This window comes from Haemaphysalis longicornis, unplaced genomic scaffold, assembly GCF_048455015.1.
Source record: "Haemaphysalis longicornis isolate Haplotype H1 unplaced genomic scaffold, Haemaphysalis longicornis Haplotype H1 scaffold_7, whole genome shotgun sequence".
Taxonomy (NCBI): domain Eukaryota; kingdom Metazoa; phylum Arthropoda; class Arachnida; order Ixodida; family Ixodidae; genus Haemaphysalis; species Haemaphysalis longicornis.
The window spans coordinates 58,699,615-58,721,172 of NW_027526422.1; the positions used below are offsets into that span (position 1 = coordinate 58,699,615).

Genomic DNA, 21,558 nt, shown 5'->3' on the forward strand with positions numbered 1-21,558 from the left:
CGCAAGTGCGTGGGCCCTGCCATTGCCTGAGATTCCCGCGTGAGCCGGTATCCAGAAAAAGGTCACAAGATGTCCGCAGGTCCGCAGCGTGCTGACTCGTAGCAGGATAATTAAAATGACCTCAGAGGTTTCATCTGGTAGTTTTAGACGGCGTAGGACATTGATCGCGTCTGTAAGAATCACCGATTCTTTGAAACGTTCTTGCGTTTCTAGCCATTGAACAGCTCGCTGAATGGCTATCAGCTCGGCCATCTCAGGTGTCGTGTTGTCGAAAAGGTGTATCTTACGCTTTTCATCGCATTCTGGACACATGAAGGCAGTACCCGCCGGCCCAGTGACTGGGTCAACTGAGCCGTCGGTGAAAACCCTGAGGGCGGTGTTATAGGCCTCGTCTGCCGTTTAAGTGCCAAGGATGCTCGGGCCAGTTTCCGTTGTTCTGCCCTCCAGCCATGAAGGCCGGTGTGGTGTCCAGGGATTGGAGGATATGCGGGCACATCTGCTGTTCACGGTGCCTGCGGGAACTGCCTTCTGGGTCCTTGCGGTTGCTGTTTGAGATGTTGCGTTATGATGCAACGTCCGGCTGGTGTCATAGCTACGCGATGCTGCTGTGCTAGATGCCTGTCGGAGGTGAGGTCGGCAAGGGTGTTCATGCCAGCCTCCGTGTAGAGCTGCAAGCTGGGAGTCTGGGCTGGAAGGCCAAGGGCTATTTTTATGCCCCGCCTGTTCAAAACCTCCAGCTTGGGTCTTGGTAGGGCAGAGGTGCGGTAGGACGTATAGTATGCTAGATTGAATGAGACCTTGGTGTAGGCGAAGGAGCGTCATGGTAGAACAACCCCACTCATAACCTGCGCAACGTTTGAGTATGTCGAGAAGTCGTAGGCAAGTATCTCTAAGTGCGCTAACTTGACTTTGGTTGCGTAGGTTGGCGTCAACTATGAGGCCCAGTATGCGGGCTGTAAAAACTCTATGCACAGCTTGGCCATGAAGGTGGAGTTGGATGCCCGGGGGTCTCCGCATACGTGTACATACCATGTAAGTTGTTTTTTTCTGGTGAGAGTTCAAGACCACGATTGCGTAGAAATTCCACTGTGACGTCAATGCCTTCATGGATGGTTCGTTATGATATCACCTTTTGTCGTCCAGAACGTCGCGTCATCAGCATAAATAGTAGTTCTTAGCCCCGGAACTGTGCGAAGCACCCGGGGAAGGTCAGCCATCAAGATGTTGAACAGTATCGGGCTTAAGATGGCGCCCTGGGGGACACCTCGCTCGAGCACTCGAGGGCTAGAGAACTCTTCTCCCACCCATACCTTATAGGAACGTTCCAGCAGAAAGCCCTCCAGAAACCTACTTAGCGTCCCACCAAGTCCCCTTCCTCTCAAGAGACGTATTATTGTTGCTGGTGGGGCATTATCGAACCCTTTTTTAACGTCCATAAGGAGCAAAATGCCGAGGCCACCTGGTTACTTTGCAGCTTCAAGGTCATGAGTGATCATCAACAGGCTGTCGGAAGTTGATAGGTGTGTCCGAAAACCTGTTTGAACAGGAGTGAATACATGATCCTTCTCTAGTTGCCAACTCAGGCGGCGTGCAACCATGTGCTCGAACGTTTTTGCTATGGTGGATGTCAGAGACATAGGACGAAGGGCCGCAGGGCCATTCAGTAATTTGCCGGGCTTGGAGATTTGTTTGACCCATGCTTCTTTCCATGTCAGTGGGGCGTCTCCTGTAACCCATATGTCATTGTAGTAGTCCAGCAGAGTTTCCTTGCCGTTATGCGGAAGGTTCTTAATGGCGCTGTAGGGTTCCGGGCCTGGCGCACTTTGGGCGTTGCAAAGGCGCAGGGCGTCATCTAACTCCGCAAGGGTAAATAGGTTGTCGAGGGGACCTTGATCATCGAGCGGCGTTGGCTTGTAGGGTTCTGAATGTCTCGTTTTTGAAAAGAAGTTGTCAGCTAAAATTTCCCCAAGTTCTTGAGCCGATACGTCCATGCTAATCATGAGGTATTGCAAAGCAATCCGAGAGGGCCTTGCACCAGTCATTGTATTAATAACATTCCATACTTTTGTGGTAGGGGTGGCACCGTTCAGCGTAGTACAGAACTCGTGCCACTGCTCCCGTTTCAGGCCTTTTCAATGACGCTGTCATTTCGCGCGAAGCCTGTTGTGCTCTGCACGCCTAGCTGGGTCTGTAGGATTTGATTTCAGTCGTTATTAAGCTCGAAGACAAGCAGCTCGAAGGCCGAGATATCGTAGATCGGGAACGGGATCTTGAGGACGTAGTTAGATAGCCTTCGTAGCTTTGGCTTTCGCCTCTTGGACCCTATCTGTCACTGTTCATTGCGCCAATGTGAAGAATTCACGAAATTTGTCCCAATTAGTTACTCTTCGTACAACTTTGTACGTGTTAGTGTAATTATTCAGAGAAATTATAACGGGATGATGATCACTTCCCATAAGGTTTGGTGCCACAGTCCATGAAGCGCTGATTTCCACGGAAGCCCAAATGAGATCAGGTGCCGTTTCCTGGTTTCGCTGCGGAACACACCTCGTCGGCGTTCCATCGTTCAGCAAAATAAGGTTTGCCCTGTCAGTTGCTTAGGCAAGATTCTTTCCAGGTAGAGAAGAATCTGCATAACCCCACTTTGTATGCCTCGCATTAAAGTCACCTCCTATCAGCAGCGCGCCAGGTACAACATCACGGAGAGCTTCAATCCAGTCCATATTGTCGGGTGCATCGATCGGAGTACAATAGAAGCCTCCCCTGCGGGCGTATATAGACTGACACCACAGTGAGGCGCCGTTTTCCAAATACCACGGTGAAAACAACAACACCGCGGTCGGGGGAAGCCAGATTGGAAGTGTCCAGTTGGGAAGCTGGCAGTTGTTTTTTAACGAAAACTACGGCTGACCCTTTTGAGGAGTGTGCAGTGATGGGCTTGAAAACGAGTTGCTGAAGGTTCGTTTCCTGCGTAAAAAGCCCTGAGGAAGAAATTTTACGAAACCACAAGCTGAGCTCAGGAAGTTTCTGCGTTAGTCCACGACAGTTCCACTGGATGATCCTAAGAGGAGAATCCATGTCTGCTTGTGCCGTGGGTTTGCGTGGATGCCAGTGCAGACTCTGTACGATCTGGGGTAGTAAGTCGAAAGTGATTGCGCAGAGCGCCTTGATAACGGGGTGTTCCTGCAGGACGTCGATGTTGGCCTCGAAGGCAATACGTGCCAGCCTAATGGCCTCGTAGAAATTTATTGAGCATAGGTTAGACTCCGATGTGTTCTGACGGTGCGAGGCGTCATTGGTCGGTTTGGGGTTGCTTTGTTTTAGTGTTTGCTTGCGCCTATTAATGTACTTTATATCTTTAGCAGCATTGTGGTTTGTGCTACGAAGGTGTTCAGTCTGCGTAGATGTCTGCGACTGTTCCATTGTTGCATGTTTCCTACTTTCACGCACTGCAGATGCATACGTCGTCTGAGTAGCCTCAGCTTCTTCTCGGGTAGCGTTGGTATGCGTAGCCCGAAATCTGGAAATGTCTTTTTCACATCTACGTGCTGAACAGTGAGGATCTTTGGCCCCACGGGACCTCCTGGAATTGACGCACCGAGGTTCTTCATGGCAATCTGTGGAGTTGTGTTCACCGCCACAACGTTCGCAACGTTCTCCTGGGCGACAAAGATCCACCGTGTGCCCAAATTTATGGCACTGACGACACTGTACAGCTCGCGGCTTGTATTGGTGCACCTTATGGCGCATGGATCCGATATTTAATACATATCCGGAATGCAAACCACGCTCACTGAACAAGGAAGGGAATAAACGCTTATGCGACGAGCGTCGGTGCTGCTCGCTCGGTGAGGGGTGTCACCCGGGTACAAGTAAGGAGCGGCAATAGCTCATGCAGTGTATCACTCCGCCGAAGAGATGGAGCCAGTCGTGAACACGCGCGCGCGTTTTGAAAGTTGATTGCGCTTAATGCGTGGCATAGTCAGTTTCTTCTTACCAGATTAAAAGTCCCCAAAATAACACGGAATGACACGTGTCACGTTCAAGAGATACTAGCAGTAACGCAATCCTTGGCCGCGCGGACGAACATCTGGATGCGGTGATGAGGCCCAGGGGCAACTTCCGTTGTTCTTAAGTTGTACCCGAGAACACACCGGGATACCTAGGCCTTGGCTGGCAGTTCAAGCCCCCTTCATGGGTCCCAAAATCCAGACTTTTCAGGCAGGCCACCCGTTGCATCTAATATGGGGAGTGCTTCGAGGGAAGGTCTGGGGCACCTGTAGTTTGTTGGTACTTCCATGCCGTGCACGTGGTACTTCCATGCCGGTACTTCCATGCCGTACAGGTGTCTGGGTGTTAGAACAGGTAGATGGCACGAAGAAGGGCGCGATGGGGATGCGAGTTGGTCTGTATTCTTCGAAGACTGGTAGCTTCTTGTCTGGATAACGGTAGATGTGTATCCGGAAATATACTTCTGCTTTGGCGGTAGTAGGACAGGATGTCTCTATCAGCGGTTCCACCTTGGGAGCAGAAGGCGATGCTTGTTCATCGTAGATAATGGCCTGGCGTACATGCGCTCGGGCAGCGGCATGAACCGTACTGGCGAGGGATGTGTGTCTGGATACCCAAACGATTTGTATGTCGGGTAGCTGAGCTTTGATTTTGAGGATTGGGACTTGGGCGGGCAGTTTTGGAGATGCGCCACCGTAGGTAATCGTGGCATGCCGCTTACGAATCAGTGAGCACTGTGATGCGTCCTCATGTAGTCGTTGCGGCTCGGGCAATGACCACTTCCCCAGCCGTTTTGCGTATGTGTTGTACGGACGATGAGGGCGGTCATTTCGTGACCTGTTGTATCGATGACACATACTGCATAGGCCGGCTGTTGAACGCGTCGGTGTATCTTGTCGTCGAGTTTTGGCCATACTTCTTGTTCATGACTCTGGCTCGTGCGATGCGGTGAGCTTGATTGTAACCTGGGTGCTTGTGACTTGGAGGCGGGGAATCCCGATCCTTGTTGTCTTCCTTAGGTTCAGTACTTATACTGGAGGGGAAACTGGCGCCGGCGTCAATGCAAATCGCTGGAGGGCGTCCGTGTCGCCATGGGAATTATGGGGAGAGTATAACTTTCCACTATGCTTCGTGATCGGCTTGGCTTGTAACTTTTTAGCGAATGTGAAAATACGCAAAAAGCAGCCAAACCGACGATGAAATGGTTTTTTTACATAGATAAAAGCACGCCGTAGAAGTAAAAAAGGCGAATTTCTTCCGTTTTCTGCTTTGCTTGAGGTTAGGTGAACATTGTCGTCTGTGATTGTCTGCAATTTTGACAAGACAAGCCAGTGGTTACAAAGCACATGTAACTTTCGCAATACCCCACGAAGGCACATTCTAATCGTTTTATTGTTCTTTTAAAAAAGCAAATTATCAGAACAGTCCGTAAATGTGGTATACATACGCAGGACATTTTCACCGCGGTGAACTACACCTAAGCAGTCCTTCTGGGGGCGTCTGTCAGCTATGGGTTGACCGCGGACCTGCCTTGCTAGGCTTGGGAGCACAATTGGTTGGTAACGCGTGGTGACTCAGCGGTGTAACGGAGGCAGGTTCGCGAACGGTGAGGGGAGCGTGATTACAACGCTCGCGCGAACCACCGTAGAAACGATGGCTGCTCGAAAGCTATTGCCCTGCCTGAATCGGTGGCTCAGGCACTTCTGCAAATCAAGTTTATATCACAAGTACCCGTCTACATTCGGCGTCCTCGCCCCGAAAATACTTGCGTTGGAGTGCTGCGATACGTAGGCACTAACATAGCAGATGAGGAACTCGTCAACGCTCTTCGATCGAAATGTTCCCGGGTTCTAAAAGCTCGCCGGTTAGGTCGCTCACCAGAAACTGTGAGAGTTGTGTTCGAAGGAACATCGCTTCCTGAAGATGTAATGCCTCTCATCCCTCTGTGAAGCAAAAGTGTATCTATCTGTCCCTGTCATCACTGTGACATGCATCTAAAGTATATTAGTTATTAATGTGGACACCATTTGAAGATGAAAACATGACTCATAAATCGCATCACTTGTGTCCGCATAATGAGTAGATTACTAATTAAATACACCATTTTTAAAACTAGTAGAGTCAATATAAAGGTGTGTGCATGCACTGTTCTTGTTTTTCTTAATTGTGACCAATATCAACGCTCAAGAGAAACATTTATTTTTCACATACCCTTGGCCTAAATTCTGGGCCACCTCCATGTCGTGTGCTAGAAAGCTCCGCTCGTCATCCAAAATGAGCATCGTTAATTAATCCCCATGCTATCAACTGGCGGCAGATAAAGAGGTGCGCCGTTCGCAGAATCGCGGTTTTAAACACATGGCGCTCCGCGCAGACTCAGCTATCTCTTGGACTCAAATTTGGCCGCACAGTGAGAGGAACGAAATATCAGCGGTCCTCTGATTATCGGTCGTGGACTGTCGGTGGACTTCCCGAGACCCAATTCAGCGATTGATTTTCAGACATATTTTAATCAGACCTCTTGCTCGAGCGGAGCCCTTGAAATATACAGGGCAGGTGATTGAAGAGGCTCGGAACCTGCTTGATGTACACCTAAACAGCAAAATTTGCCAGTGCGCTGCTGCGCACGAGGACGCGGGTTCGATTCCCGGCCGCGGCGGCAGCTTTTCTTATGGCGGCGAAAAGCGAAAACGCCCGTGTGTACGAGGTTTCGGCGCACGTTAAAGATCTCCAGGTGTTGAAAATTAATCCGGAGCCCTCCACTATTGCGGGCCTCATCGCCTGCGTTGCGTCGGTGCGTTTAACCCAACAATCAATCGAAATCTGTCGGTGTATATACTTGAGGGTCGCGCCGGGCGTAAATGTCCATATGCTGCTTTTTCTGGCAACCGTTCTTTAACACACAAGAGTTTTCTTACTCTTTTTTAAACAGAAGCTTTCTACTGCTCACTGGTGCCGTCCATCGTTACGCACGAGCGCACTGCACGAAAGCCAACTTACGCAATGAACGCCCCAAGAAAAAAATTCTGCAGAAATTCAGATATTTATCTACTAATGCGTAGAATTCTTGTGCCGCCTGTCTTGAGGAGGAGGAGGAATAAACTTTTATTCAGGCCCAATCTGACTCCGTGTGTGGAGGCAGACCAGTGGGGAGACTCCTTAGTCCAGGAGTCCCTGGCTCTGGCTGGCAGTCCGGGCCCGTCTCACCAGGTTAAGCTGGAAGCCGGGTTCAGAGCTGGACAGCTGCGCCGCCCACTGTGAAGGGGAGGGGTGGGGATTTGGAGGGAGGTCGGGTGTGTGGGAGCATTTTCATACGATGTGATAAAGTGTACCCCTTTCGGGGCAAAACTTGCACTGTGGTGAGAGAGAGGTGGGGAAAATCAAATGCCAAAGTGTATTGTGAGGGAAGGTCCGGGTTTGAAGTTTACGGAGAGTGATTTCATCGGCTTTTGTTAGAGACAGGTGAGGTGGAGGGAAGGTGCGACGAGAGGGCTTGTAGTGTGTGAGTATGTCATTGTAGGTGAGTAGGGGGTGGGCATCCAGGGTGGTAGGAGGGGGGTCGGGGGCAATGGCCCGGTGTACCACTTCTCGGGCCGCGTCGTGCGCCGCTTCAATGCCGGCCCACCCACAATGGCCAGGGGTCCATAAAATGTGGCACTCCTCGGGGAGGTAAGTGGAGTGTTCAATGATGCGTAGGGCAGTGCGAGGGAGTAGACTTTTTTGAAGGTGTCGGCAGGCTTCCTGCGAGTCCGTGATTACTGTCACGCAGTCACGACGAGTGGAGGTAAGGGTCAGCGCAATGGCTATCTCTTCCACTTCAGTTTGTGTTGAGGCTCGCGTGGAGGCAGTGGCGACGGTACGTTTTTGACTATCTACAGTCGCGACGGCGTAAGTCGATCGGTTGGGGTATGGGGATGCATCGACGTAAAGCGTGTCCGGCAGATGCTGGTAGTGGGTGCGGATGTAGTTGGTTCGCGCGATGCGACGACCATCGTGGATGCCTGGGTGCATGTTCCGGGGTAGCGGGGCGACTTTAATGCGAGCGCGTAGTAGGGGGGGGGGGGGGGGCGGAAGACGTGCCAGGCGGTGAGGCTGAGTCGGGGTCGGATAGCCCAGGCGAGCTAAGGTACTACAGCCAGTGGGTGTAAGCTTAAGGCGTTGGAATTGCGAAGTTCGTTGAGCTTCGCACAGCCCTGTCCAAGTATTATGTATTCCCAAGCGTAAAAACAAGTCAGTAGAGGTGTTAGTGGGGAGGCCGAGTGCAGTTTTGTATGCTTGCCTAATTAAAATGTCAAGTTTCTTGTGCTCTGCTGGTTTGAGGGACAGGTAAGGAGCTCCGTATGTAAGGCGACAGATGAGGAAAGCTTGAACCGGACGGCCAGTTTCAGCTTCTTTGAGACCAGTACGTTGGTGGGTGATCGCTTAACTAGTTGTGCCAATTGAGTAACTGTGCGTTGAAGTGCGAGGATGGTGTGCGAGCCGGAGCCATCTCGTGGGATTGTCAGTCCGAGTACCCTGAGATGGGTTACTACAGGAACGGGGCGAGTCTCTATAGTAAGAACCCGGTCCGGCGTCGGCGCCGTGTGTCGTCCCCGAGTTCTCTGCTGAAGGGTTAGCAGTGCGGATTTTTCCGGGGAGCAGGTAAGACCACATTTAGAGAGATATATGGTAGTGATGTCGATGGCTCGTTGAAGCGATTCTTGTTGTTCGCCCATGGAACCTGAGTTGGTCCATATCGTAAGGTCGTCGGCATATATGGCATGGTGGAGGGATGGGACGGTGTCCAGTAGCGCAGTCAGATCTTTGAGAGCTATGTTAAATAGCAAACCTGTCTTGAGTGTGAGTTTTTTCCAGCCAATTTTTTTGTTGTTTTTTTCTAAATCCTGTCCGACCAATTATCTCCATTTACGCTATTAAAACGATTTCAAGCCTAACGCAAATGTGTGGTGGTGTGTCCTTCAGTGCTTACATAAAATGAAATCCTTTAGCTTCGCTGTGGTACAAGCCTTGCGCGACTTGAACCCAATAGGCTACTGGGTTCAAGCCAACCCTACTGGTTATTGGCTATAGACAATTGGTTTTGTCTATCGGTAATTTTTGCTAGTGTGCGCATACATGCATACATACATAGGCATTCATGCACACATACATTACACACATACATACATACATACATACATACATACATACATACATACATGCATACATACATACATACATACATACATACATACATACATACATACATACATACATACATACATACATACATACATACATACATACATACATACATACATACATACATACATACATACATATACAGGCGCCCACGCCCTAGCGCCCATTACACACGCACGCACGCACAAACGCAGTCAGATCAGCGGGAAACCCGCGCTCGCCGCGCAGGGCTCGAGCGCCTTTATTCGGCGACGATGGCCACCGCCTCGCCCTCCAACTCCAGGGGCTACCGGCCTCGGCTCAATTGTCGTAGTCGTAGCAAAGGTCGGCACGGGCGCAGTGCGGGCAACTGTGGCGCCCCCTGGGCTTCTTGTAGCATTGCGAATGGCACAAGTGGCATTTGGGAGCTGCAGGAGAGACGGTGGACGCAAAGACGCGGCATGCCGTCGGCCGCCACGGGGTTGACGAGGCACATGCGCAGAGGGCGAAAGAAAAGGAAAAAAAACAAATAAGCAATCTAAGTTTTGCACTGCCGAACGAGACAGTTGAAAGAGCGGTGGTCGCCGAAAACTGGACATCGTCGCATGAGTTTGTGTTACGTTAAAACAACACATGCGAGGACATAACTGATTCAACCGAACAGGCGTTTCAGAATCCACCGCGTCGGGCGGAAGAGTCACCAGATGCAGCGTGGACACGATTTTCGGGGAATGAGCCGTGATGTAGGCAAGCGACGGTAGATATTCCGCGGAATTGCTTCTTTTATAGCCATTGGATACGACCAATCTGCGTTTATAAACTTTTTCCGGTTGTATGCACAGTGAAACGTGCGTTCAATATATTCCTTTAAACTGCTTCAGCGGAAACCCTTCGCACGTGTCTTCCATGCAAGTGAATAATGAATGCACTGAGGGCAGTTGAGGGCAGGTTCTTGTTCGTGTACCCTCAGCGTTTAAAATATGGCCGATGCTTTTACTCAAAGACGCGAACTCTTCGGTGATTCCGAATTACTACTGACACTGGTATTAATTTTCTTCCGTCGCATTCTAAGGTTACAGGTACAACAGCTGGTTATGGGAATTACATGATACTGAATGCAAAGCTGTGTACCCCTCATTACCAGCAGTGCTTCGGCGTACCTCTTGAATCCTTCGTTCTTGTAAACATTCAGGGGTTCATTATTATTTAGCTGACCTAATTGTTTTAGATCGAATAAATTATTTATTAATCCCGTCCAAGACTTCGACATCCTTGCAACAAGGTTTCTGTCGCTGAATATTATTCAGAAATCCTGCTGATGAAAGAATAAATCTGATATAATGATATAAACAAGGGTATATATGCTACGTTAATGCGGAATCCAGGCCACGCAAAACTAATTACCGCAGTCTAACTTCTTCATAGTTTCAGCGTAGCTTTGTTATTGACCTGTCGACCTTAACACATATCGCAGAGCTCGTATATCTAATCACGCGATGCGTAATGGTTTTCTCGGTAATTTCGTCAAAATTCTAATTACAGAAACCCCTGGAAAAAGAATCCCTTGCTTTCTGGTCTTATGGCCATCCGTGATAACGCTCGTTTTATCCAGCATCATTCAATACTCTGGAACAATCGTCCCTTTCGAACACGATTCCTGTTTCAGGATTTAGTCGCATAACGTATTCACCTGTTCGACACTACTGGCTTCACTGTTCCGTCCTGTTCCGTCATCTAATCAGCCAAATCGCGAAATAATAGAGGCGTTCAATATAAACAGGCTTGGTGACGAATTTATTAAGTGCAATGCACTTCTTAAGCGACCCTGAACCTGCGTCCACCGGCGATGTCCGCGCACGTGGAGATGGGCGCGCGCAGCCTGGCCGCTGACATGGCACATACCCACGTGGGGGATTGGTCAGGAATCTCCTCGTCTTCCTTGGCAACGGGGGGAGATGGGCGCGCGCTGCCTGGCCGCTGACATGGCACATACCCACGTGGGGGATTGGCCAGGAATCGGGCGTGAGAAGGGCTAATGCACCTGCTTAAAGGAGTACTGACACGAAATTTCAAAGCTGAGATCCGCTCTAGCAATCAAGTACAACGACAACACAAATAGGTGTCTGTGAATAAATGCATCTTTCTTTTTTTGTAGTTGTGTGTGTGTGTGTGATCTCTCTTTCGCGAACATTACCGAACCGCACAAATTCAACTCGTTTACAATTCAATGTTTACAATATCATTCAACCAGTTATTAAACACAGCCCTCACCCCTACTTCTAACATCGCTTAACTCTATGATATTCCGTCGTTTAACCACTATATATTTCGTCATTTAGCACAGCTTCTATTTCTCTCTCTCTCTCTCTCTCTCTCTCTCTCTCTCTCTCTATATATATATATATATATATATATATACAGAGTTACTGGATATATACAGTTGCGAAACTCCGCTTCAGAATCCGGGCGGCGCTAGCCCCCCTGCTCCGTGGAAGCTGAGGGGCAAGTCGACGCGCGCGACACCTAGGAGACAAAAACTTAACTTCGCTAAACAAATATCATTCAATTTTTTTTGTAAAATAAAGGTTGCTTTCTAAATTATAATACATTAATTAGGTGAAATTTACTTGTGTTTTTGCGGCTTTTCTTTTTATGACTTACGGCAGCAGCCGCAAGCACTTGAGTACTACTTCAATGTTCTGCCGACAGACGACAGGCTAGCCAACTTGCCCCCGCTTGCCCCGTGCTTGCCTCGGCGCAGGGGGGCAACCGAAGACCGGCTTTCGATATATGGGGCCTATGGGGAGTTTCGCAACTGGTATATATCCAGTAACTCTGATACATACATACTCGGGTTGAGACCCACCAGCCCAACTTGTTCACTTTTAATACATTGATCGTAGAACAGGGGCACTCACGGCAGACGCAGATGCCGCATCCACTTTGGTACTCGAGGCCCAACCGACAAGGGCTCCGGCAGGGCAGGGACGTTCGACAGCCACCTGTCGTCACAGGGAGCAACCGTGCAAGTCAATCACACAAATTTTAGGGATAACGGCAATTGCTTAGTCGGCAAAGACGCGCAGGCTAGTCGGCCAAATAGGCTCGTGCACATGCATGCCTGTAAGGTCCACTTATGAGATTAGCGGCCAGGCGCCCGGGCTGCGCGTGAGAACTCGCCACTCTGTCTGACGACGTAGCACTGCCAACACTGCAGAGCAGTCGACGCCAATTCGTCACGGCGCGCAAGGGAAACGGATTGTCTGGCCCACCGCATACCACAAGGATAATCCCCCATTGAGAAAGCAGACAGCGCCACCGGATTCCGGAAACGTCTGCTAGACGCGCGGACGTGGAGGGATTACCGGCGTCGGGACGAGCGCCGCACGAGTCTCCATTGTTACCACGTCCCGGTCAGCATGACGCACAGTCGCGTCTTTCGCTCTCATCCCTCGGGGTCGTACGCGCCTGCTGGCCCGTGAGCGGTCCGTTGACCCGGAGATAGCGGCGCCTCATTGAATATTCCATGGCGTGCTGAGTGACAGCTGTCTACGTGAATTTGGGCACTCCCTTTCGCGTGTACGAACGCTACAGGGGCGTTCCCGAGAGAGGGTGATCTCGAGGTTTTATAAGGCCGAACTTGGCCGTTGGAAATCGTTCTCGTCTGAGCGCCGAGCTGGGCAGTTCCCGGCGGGACAAGGAGTCTCGACCGTTAAAGCTAGGTTGGGATTTGTGAGCCCCCTAGGCAAGAGGTTAAGATCGCGTCGGAGGTTAAGGGTACAGCGCCGTACCGGGCAACTAGACGGATCTTGCGGTGAGACTGGGTCTCGACCGTTGTTTCTCGAGCGGTTTGTGTACGCTCCGAGAATAGGAGAGTTAGACGAAGCTGAGGAGCTCGAGCGATTTGTGCGCGCTCGGAGCTAGTGTCTAGCTGCAGTTTGAAGTTTTTCTTTTTATTACTCGTGTACCCAGTTTTCCTACCGTAAATATCTGTATATAAACTAGTCGTTTCACTTAATCAACCCCAACGCCTCGAGTTCGTCAATTCGACCGCCGTCTCCAATGACTTCAACACCATCGCCCTGCCAGCCTCCTGCCAAATCAACCGGAGCCCGGGCGATTGGGTTCCTGATCGACACCGGACTTCGGGGAAACTATCTTTACTGGCGCAGTCGACAGGATTTGGCAGAAGAAATCACCAGGCCACAACCAGGGGCAGCAAGCAGAAGCAAGCCCGCCTTCATCGGCGGCAGCCGAGCTCCGCGCGGAGTGGAGCGGCAGAGCCAACCAGCGCACGGGGCCAACGACGCGGAAGCCGGCCACCGGAGGTGCGGGTGAGTGGGATTTCTTGCGCTTCGTTGTGGCGGTGTAGGCTGAGTCTGGGGTTGCATGGTAGTCACGCGGAGCATGGAGACGAACATGGCGGAAGGAGACGGAAATGGTCAGACAGACGAGGCGCCACATCAAGGAGGCTCGGCAGCAGGAGGATCTCTCCAAGCGGAGTCTGAGGCAATAAATCTTAGACGAATGGAGTTGGAGTTTCAAGAGCGAAAGGAGGAAAGAGCGCGCGAAGCGGACGAGCGAGAGAGAAAAGCAGCGCGCGAAGCGGAGGAAAGAGCGCGAGAGGCGGAGAAGCGAGAGAGAAAAGCAGCGCGCGAAGCGGAGGAAAGAGCGCGAGAAGCGGCGGAGCGAGAGAGAAGAGAGGCGCGAGAATCGAAGGAGCACATGCAAAAACTGAAGCTCGAATCTGAAGAGCGGTTGCGAAGGTATGAGTTGGAGCTGGAGCGGAGAAGGCAGACGCCCTTGCGCTCGGACACCCGCGAGCAGAAACAATGGGGCACAGACACAGTGAGTTTTATAGCGACAGTGAAGCCGAATGGTTCCGGCGAATGTTCGTAAGTTGAACTTTGCGATGACAAAGCAAGCAGCCGTGACTCCCCGCGCGAGGCTAGCATTTCCGCCGATGCCGAACGCGTGGAGATGGACATTGGGAAGAGGAGTAACCAGGAAAGCGCGTCCGGTGATACTGTAGAGCGGTGTAATGAAGTGATGCACGAACATGACGAGCAGCCTCGCAGGCAAAGTTTGGGGATGGAGCTGCAGCGCATAGGGCAGAACCCGTCGAGCGGGTCCAGTTCTGCACTGACAGGAAAGTTGAATGGGGGCAGCCCGTTTTTCAACTCGAAGCCGCGCGAGAACGAGATAAGCGGCCGTGGCTGCGCACGGGAGGCGAGTGGCTCAGCCGTGAACAGCTGCATGGAAAGGGAAGAGAGCGCGAGGAGTGTTCCAGCGAGCACGTCCGGTATAAGAGCAGAGTCAAAGGGTAGCCCCGTTGTCGCGAGCGTATGGCCGCCAGTTACTGTTGCACCAGACACTGCGATAATGCATGCGGAACTTGCTGGCACGGGCAGTACCCAAATTCTAGTCGGTGGACCGGAGGAGACTGGAGTCGCGCAGGAAAGTCTCGGGGCCCGCCGCGCTCCCAATTACGCTCGAAAGTTGCACGAGAAAGCGAACTCCGTGTCGGGCGTTCAGGAGCTCGCCCAGAAGAGAAAGGAGATAGAAGACGAGAAAGCATGTGACGAGACGGAGCGAAAATAAGGCGCGTACGTAGCGTCCCATTCTGTGTCGGCTTTGTTGCGCAGTGGGTAGAGCACCATGTACATTGCGTTCCGCCCGCAGGGCCGAGGGATCGAAACCGGGCGCCGGATAGTATTTTTTTATATATAGTAGGGAGGGGTGCGGTGCGGACTACGGACGTCAACGCGGGTGACATCGTGAGTTACTGAAATACTCTGCATTTAAAAGAGACGGAGTCGACGATCAGGCTGAGGAAAAGCAGGAGTTAGAGGCGGATAAGGGAGCTTAGAAGGTAGACTGGGTTGAACATATAGAAAATGGAAGAGGAAGCGAGAGAGAACGCGAGAAGATGGGGGATGAGGAGCTCAGAACGTTTGAAGAGGGTAGGAACGATACGGAGATGTCGCGTGGGTTTGGTAGTCTTGATGGTGAGAGTGTAACCGAGGAGGCCGATGGAGAACACGAAAACACATGCGTGGAGACTGCGAAACCAAGAGTGAGAGCTCCCGAGGAGGTTGCGAAGGAGAGGGAAAAACCATGTGAGGAGGCAGCTACAGTTGAAACAGAGGAACGAGACGCAATCGGCGATCTCGCGAAACCGGTGTCTGAGATAGAGCTTCGTAGCTTTAGTGTTGGGTGCGGCCATTACCGAGATTTAGTCGGGAGCCGCGCTGGATGGGTTGACGCACTAAGCTCTGCGACCTGGCAGTGTGTCACAGGTCCTAGTTCTGAGTTGTGCCAGGATGAGTGCGTGCTGGGACATCCGAAAAACTGTCTTTGTCAGGCCGCTGCTCAGAACGCACCTAGCGTGCACGAGCGGTTTTTGGTAATGACAGGTGCTTGTGAGGTTGTTGTGGGGCAGTCTGTGCGTGGGGGAAAGAATGATCCCGAGAAGGTCGTCGCGTTCGCGGGCCGACATTCCGCTCCAGCATCAACCCTGCGCTCACGCTGCCAGCGCGCCGCATTGCCTTACGTGGGGGCATTAGAGAGGCATGGCCACTTGGCCTATGGGACAGGAAGCGAAGTCGCATTTTGTGATACCACTCCGTCTTCCCCGAAGTTGTGTTCGCCTCGTGGGGCTAAATTGTAGAGACTTGCGTTGACATTGCGGCGCTACGCGGTCTGGATCATCTGCAGAGGGGCTGGAAGTGCGCGAATGCACTCCCCTGCTTTCAGATTGTTCCTTGGGGAGGCTAGTATTGTATTGCCTCCGAGCCTTAACACCGCCACGACGGACGTGAACATTCCCGTTCACCAGTCCTTTTTCGTCGGTGGTGTGTGTGTATGAGTGTGTGCCGCGGTTGGTTGTGCGTGACGAGATGCCTTGAGTGCTCGATCCGTGCACCGAATTGATCAATCCGCGCACCGAACTGAACTTTCTGTGCACCGCAAGTGAGCGAAAGCACAGCCGAACATTCCTGAAGGAACGTTATCAGGCTACGCCGTCAAGGAGGACATTCGCGTGCGCGCAGAAAGTGACTATGCAAACTTTCTTAACGTTTTATTTTTGTTGACGGCAACATTGCCCGTGTTGTTTGCCAGTCCTTATTCCTTTTGTTCTTGTTGTCGAGTGCCGGAATGTTTGTGCGTGTTTACCGTTATAGCGCGCATCAGTGTTATAGGTCGAGTTGTCTCGTTGTTCGTGGCGTTTACGCGCCCCGGAGAGACCCAATTTCCTTTCACTCGCACTTAGTGTTTTTAGCATTTTTTTGTGTGTTCCCAGTTTGCTAGAGTATTCCGTCCCTGTTGAACGGCTAGTGAATAGGTTGTGTTTGTAGTTTAGGCAAGAGAGAGTTCGGATCAGCTGCAGAAGTAGAAGGGGGCTCATTTGTGGTTATACCTAGCTCCTTCCACGTGTTTTTTATGTTTGTTTGTTTGTTCCGCTGTTATTGCTGAAGGAGAGACGAAACGAGTGGCCCTTTTAAATTCCTTTCGGATTGACTGAACCAAGAAATCCAGTAACCCTCTTAAAGGGGGGAGTTGTAAGGTCCACTTATGAGATTAGCGGCCAGGCGCCCGGGCTGCGCGTGAGAACCCGCCACTCTGTCTGACGACGTAGCACTGCCAACACTGCAGAGCAGTCGACGCCAATTCGTCACGGCGCGCAAGGGAAACGGATTGTCTGGCCCACCGCATACCACAAGGATAATCCCCCATTGAGAAAGCAGACAGCGCCACCGGATTCCGGAAACGTCTGCTAGACGCGCGGAGGTGGAGGGATTACCGGCGTCGGGACGAGCGCCGCACGAGTCTCCATTGTTACCACGTCCCGGTCAGCATGACGCACAGTCGCGTCTTTCGCTCTCAACCCTCGGGTCGTACGCGCCTGCTGGCCCGTGAGCGGTCCGTTGACCCGGAAATAGTGGCGCCTCATTGAATATTCCGTGGCGTGCTGAGTGACAGCTGCCTACATGAATTTGGGCTCTCCCTTTCGCGTGTACGAACGCTACAGGGGCGTTCCCCAGAGAGGGTGATCTCGAGGTTTTATAAGGCCGAACTTGGCCGTTGGAAATCGTTCTCGTCTGAGCGCCGAGCTGGGCAGTTCCCGGCGGGACAAGGAGTCTCGACCGTTAAAGCTAGGTTAGGATTTGTGAGCCCCCTAGGCAAGAGGTTAAGATCGCGTCGGAGGTTAAGGGTACAGCGCCGTAGCGGGCAACTAGACGGATCTTGCGGCGAGACAGGGTCTCGGCCGTTGTTTCTCGAGCGGTTTGTGTACGCTCCGAGAATAGGAGAGTTAGACGAAGCTGAGGAGCTCGAGCGATTTGTGCGCGCTCGGAGCTAGTGTCTAGCTGCAGTTTGAAGTTTTTGTTTTTATTACTCGTGTACCCAGTTTTCCTACTGTAAATAGCTGTACATAAACTCGTCGTTACACTTAATCAACCCCAATGCCTCGAGTTCGTCAATTCGAACGCCGTCTCCAAGGACTTCAACACCATCGCCCTGCCACCCTCCTGCCAAATCAACCGGAGCCCGGGCGATTGGGTTCCTGATCGACATCGGACTTCGGGGAAACTATCTTTACTCATGCCCACGGCAAAAATCGACCACGAGGCGAACTGTTCTATGCCTAAATAGCGGCTCGTCACGATTACTCACAGGACGACATAGAAACGCTTGCACTTTCAAGAAATTATTTTTGGGCTCATGTGTTGCGAAATGCCTAATTGTTGCGGGGTAGTTATTTCTGATTAGGTGAAAATGATCTAATCAACGTAAAACATGGGCATGGGCTGTTCGGCGGGGAGGGCAACCCGCATTTTATAAGAACGGTGCGCTTCCCCGGGAGTACGCCAAAGCTGTATACAGAGAACAAGAACGTAAAAGCGGGCAACAGAAAGAAGAGGAGGAGGTGCATTGTGTTTTTTTTTTGCGTAATAGCGTCTGTAGTGACAGCTTGTTATACTTGCAGACGGTTTAGACAACCAGACCCTTATCTTCCCTTTAGCCGTGCTATACAACTGGCGCCCTTGAACCATTGGCCCAGCAACGATAAATTGGGCATCTGAACTTTCTACATCACATACGATTTGCGAAACTTATAATTCGGTAACAATCCTGGAGGAGCTTATAAAACACATCAAAGTCTGCGACGGACCGAGCATATATCTTTAACACTGGAGAGCATTCTTGAGGCAGTCCTAGACGAGAACCGTTGTGGTTGGCACTCGTTCGTTCTGTTCGTTTGTTTCTCGGCAGCGCAGGAAATGGCGTAATGGCGTAGAAAACCGTAACAATGGAAGGCGCACCTTTCTGGCTTTTTACAGTCGAACTCTTGTAGGCTAACTCCCCCGATTTTTATAGCGAAGGCTACAGTACGGCTACCTCAGGCAGTCTTCGCGGGGTGACCAGTTTTGACCTTGAGAGCTAGAGGTTAAACCAAATCCCCTTCCGCAAGCGCCCAGATTGGAGCAGCGCCCGATGGCTGTGAGAGATGGGCGAGGACGGAACGGACAAGTGCACGGGACCCGTGTCGCCACCTGGCGGAGGAAGGCCAGGATGCCGCCACCGCCGCAGCGATAAGTGCGGGCGACGATGGAAGGCGACGTGCGCGCAGAGCCGGGTGCGATGGGATAGGACGAACATCCAGCTGTATTCGCTCGTACAGCGGTGACGCATAAACAATGCCGCGAGGCGAAGAAGAGGAAACACCCAACTGTTGCGTCCAGCTTCGCTGCCTTCAAGTCTTACGCGTTAGTGTGAGCCGTGGGAGCTTCCTTCATTTTAAGTGCGAATGCACTTTATAAGCGACCCCAAACCATCCACCGCCGGCGGCGGCGTCGGCGGCGGCGTCGGCGGCGTCCGCAGTGCTCCTCTATATTTAAAAAGAAACAGCATCCGGCGCCAGGTTTCGATCCGAGGACTTTGCGGCCGCAGCGCGACGCGCTACCGACTAAGCCACGGACGCCACGCTATCAGTGTGAGTAGCGCGCCTTATATCTTTAACGCATTCAAACTACGTCGTCAGCGGCGTGCGTTGGCGACTCAGCGGCGTTATAGCGGCTTGATAACTGCGTGGTGTACACGTGATACTACAAACCCGATGGAAGAGATGGAAGAGAAGGCGGCGAGGCGGTGGGCTGCGGGGGCCGAGCGCAAGCGCCGCAAGCGGGCCGACAACCGTGCATTCGGACTTTCACATTCTCCCCCTCGGGGAAATGCGGGGAATTTTTTGTTTGTCTTTTTGCGTACGTGAGGCGATAAGCGCCGCTCAATCTCTCCACGTGCACTACCGGGCCGGCCCTCTCAGCCCGCGCCCTGCCTGACCGCACGTGTTGCCCTCTCGAACTTTATGCACGTCCTCCCACCTCAGCCACCTGTTCGCCTCCGGTGCTTTATATTTATACATAAGATGGCGTATATCGACCTCGAAATGCATTGGGGTTTAGAATTGAAGCTGACTTTAAGAAGATTAGTGTAACATTGGTCTTTGTAAGCTGCATTTTCCACGTTGCGGGTTCCGCAGTGTAAAAAAATTACACCATCTTCCCGTAGAGGAACCCTCAGTAGTATCCCAAACAGCCATGGGGTCGACTGAAGTTCCCATTAGTTTTCAGTTCGTCGTTTCCGTTGACGTTCAGCTTCGCGTGCCTTCGTTGTATCAGTAGCTTCTTGACGTAGTTTGAATGAGTGAAGGACATAAGGCGCGTTCGTAGCACATGCGCCCGTCTCGGTTTGTAGCGCAGTGGGAAGAGTGCCACGTACCTCCCGTTGCGGCCAGAGACTCGTGGGATCGAAACCGGGCGCCGCCTAACTGTTTCTTTTTATAGTGGATTGCGCTGACGTCAGCCCAAACGCTGACGGGGTTGAAGAGACGCGCATGCGCAGTAGAGTGCTGACGGCGGACAACGACAACGAGGGAGGAAGGGACACAGCCCCGAACATGAGATGCTTCGCATCTAAAAATAGGCTAACGCCACGCGAACGCTGCTTGAGGAGACCACCGACGACGATCGGGCCGCGGAAGCCAACCGTAAGGGCGAGGCACGTCGGGACCCCGACCCACTGCCCCAAGTGTGGTCAGCTGGATACCCTGTATCCCTCTCTTTGCGAATGTCCTGCTGACCCATACTCCCCACTCCCCTCCTCATCCCACTGGGAGCAGGCCCTGGGCAGCTCCGAGGAGTCCAGCGAAGTGCTGGTCACCTGCCGAGCTCTGGCGGTCGCGGCGGACCTCTGGTCCTCCGCCACGCCCCCTCGCTAACCCGGTTTTCTTTTTTTTTTAAATAAAGTTTTGTTCTCTCTCTCTCTCGGGACCCCGAACACGGCGGGGCGGGAAACGCAAAACGTAGGCGTTGCTACAATCACACCGAACGCTTCCACGGCGCGACGGTGCTGTTTGAGCAGGAGTTTGTGGCCAACCGAAAATACACAAACTCCTCACCTACCGCTCCGCAGAGTGGAATGCACTGATTTTTTTTACCACGGAAGTGTTTTATTCCAGGATACACGAAGATTTCGCTGACGTCATATCCGTCACGGAAGTGACGCCTGTACAATGAAGCAAGCGGCCTGTAAAGGGTGCACCCCTGCACACAGGATGTTCTTGGGGGGAAGCAAAGTTTAGTACTAAAGAGTACGTTATACTTGGGGTTGTTCGTTTTCGGGTTTTATATTTTAACTAGAAGTGTGCGAATATTCGGAAATTTCGAATATTACTCAAAAATAAATATGTTATATTCGTATTCGCTTCGAAAACTATCAGTTCGAAACATTTAGAATATTCGAACGAGTTCGAATAATCGGCTATTATCGAATATTTGGATGATTACTTTAAGGGGCGGCATGTCTTTCAATTTCAGAAAAGGGACCACAACATGGTTTTATTAAAGCCACATATTCGGCTTCTCTGTTTTTTATCCTGTGTGTTTGCAAAGTTTGTCCGCCGAAAACCATAGCAAAGTGGTATAAAGAATACTTTTGCCAGCTGCGGTGAGAAAATGTCAGCGGAAATGGGCCAAAAAAACGGCAATTTTAGGAGCGCTGTATCTACGCAAAGGTGCCACCGGGCGTGGCTGTTTGGTACCATTGGATAGGCCGAGTGACCCTATTTCCGGATCTTGCCGTGTCTTTTATCTCCGTTCATTCACAAATTCACGAATGGCAGGAAAGGAAATGCGCACAAACGAAGGCAGAAATAGATGCTGAAGCGTGGTTGGCCTTCCAGTCGGCGCGCGTTGAAACGGCCCCCCTGATTGGGCGTCGCGGCGGCAATGCAAGATGGCGGCCGCCTGAACTGTGTGGTGCGTGTTTCTAGGTTCATTCGCACTGCCTCGCTCGTACAAGTTTCTGTTCGATCATTTTATCTTC

The 21,558-nt window shown here is 51.6% G+C and overlaps 1 long non-coding RNA gene across 1 annotated transcript in view; it reads right to left on the minus strand.

Annotated features, from left to right (window-relative positions):
- Window positions 1-9,402: 9,402 nt before the first annotated feature.
- Window positions 9,403-21,558, minus strand: part of LOC144144351 (uncharacterized) — a 34,338-nt gene continuing 22,182 nt past the window's right edge. Inside the window, exons 3-4 of the long non-coding RNA XR_013317222.1 lie at window positions 12,090-12,173; window positions 9,403-9,599 (exon numbers count right to left, since the gene is read on the minus strand). This is a non-coding gene — a long non-coding RNA (uncharacterized LOC144144351). The remainder of the gene's footprint in view (window positions 9,600-12,089; window positions 12,174-21,558) is intronic.